Source organism: Heterocephalus glaber, unplaced genomic scaffold (assembly GCF_053883595.1).
Source record: "Heterocephalus glaber isolate CG9 unplaced genomic scaffold, H.glaber_assembly_v1.0 deba00001472, whole genome shotgun sequence".
Taxonomy (NCBI): Eukaryota; Metazoa; Chordata; class Mammalia; order Rodentia; family Bathyergidae; genus Heterocephalus; species Heterocephalus glaber.
Window position 1 is genome coordinate 9,151,218 of NW_028258315.1, and position 1,495 is coordinate 9,152,712.

At 37.3% G+C, this 1,495-nt stretch overlaps 1 pseudogene; it reads left to right on the forward strand.

Annotated features, from left to right (window-relative positions):
- The first annotated feature begins 630 nt into the window (after positions 1-630).
- Positions 631-1,073, forward strand: LOC101703585 (ubiquitin-ribosomal protein eS31 fusion protein pseudogene; annotated as a pseudogene).
- Positions 1,074-1,495: the final 422 nt, after the last annotated feature.

Genomic DNA, 1,495 nt, shown 5'->3' on the forward strand with positions numbered 1-1,495 from the left:
AACACAAATTATTGCACTTGGAAAATTGCACACATTCTGTTAATTGTGTCTAAATGAACCTACAGGGAGCATAATTCTGTAATTTTCAAGCCAAGAATGGAGGTGAACAGGTTTTTAGCCATTTGACTAATACAGCATTTACAAGAGTGGCACGCATTATCTCCACGATTAGGGAGCTGTAATACAGCCTTTATCCCACTGAGCTTTCGTTATTTGCTATATTGGAAACTTTTTCTTTAAATCTAAGAAAATTTCTAAATGTGGACTATACTTAATCTCCTGGTACAAGTCAAACAAGCCATACAAAGCATAAAAAATAGTAAAACACAATTTTGAAATTGAGCGTTAAAAAAGAGGTGAAATTCTACCTGCAATTCATTGCCAAATAAATGAAATACATACTTTTTCAAGTGAAGACATTTTCCCCTCAACAGCATGACACCAACTGGAGTAAGCAATCTGAAACTATGTAGACCATATCAAATCTATATACATAGTAGGGGCTTGATAAATGACTAACTGGAACAAGAAATCAGTTCTTTAGAGATATAGTAACCATTTGTAAAGATCATTTGTAAAATAGCCATTTTTACTTTTAGATCCTCCATCTTCAGTTGAACCACCATCAAGATGCAAATTTTTGTAAAAACCCTTCTTGGGAGAACATCACACTGGCGGTTTAACCCACAGATACTTAGAAAAGCCCAAGTTCCAAGATAAGGGAGGAATTCCTCCTGATTAGCAAAGGCTGATCTTTGCTGGTAAGCAACTTAAGATAGCCAGGCATACAACACTCAGAAGGAGTCCACCCTTCATCTCCTGTTGAGACTCCATGGTGGTAAGAAGAGGAAGAAGTCTTATACCACTCCCAGTAAGAATAAGCATAAGAGAAAGCTTAAATTGCCTGTCCAGAAATACTGCAAGATGGATGAAAATAGCAAAATTAGCCATCTTTGTCAGGAGGGCAATTCAGCTGAATGCAGTGCTGGAGATTTTATGGCCAGGCACTTTGATGGCATTATTGTGGCAAGTATTGTCTGACTTACTGCTTTAACAAACCAGAAGACAAGTAATTGTGTATGAGTTAGGAAAAGACTTTAGCTAACAAAAGAAAATGTAACAATCAAAGAGCCTCTTCTAACTATGTGGACTAATTGGCTTCCTAATTGGAAGCTGCCTCCAAATAGGTTCAAATTATATAGAATAAAATATCCTGAGCAACTTATGTGCTCATGCTGCCAATGATTCTTTGGAAGGAAACAAGAAATTGAAGATGAGTACCTTCAGTACTGGATATAATAGCAACTATTGTCTATTGCATTGACAGGCACAAATGTAGACTCTAGAATTTGTACCAGAATCCTAAGTGGCAATCGGGATAGCAGAAGACCTCTAGAGGAGCACACAGGCAGAACCCTGTCAGCTGTCCTAAAATAAAGCTCTCAACAAGTGGAGAGAATATAAATGGTAAAGAGGAAAAAGCAAGCAGTTGTAC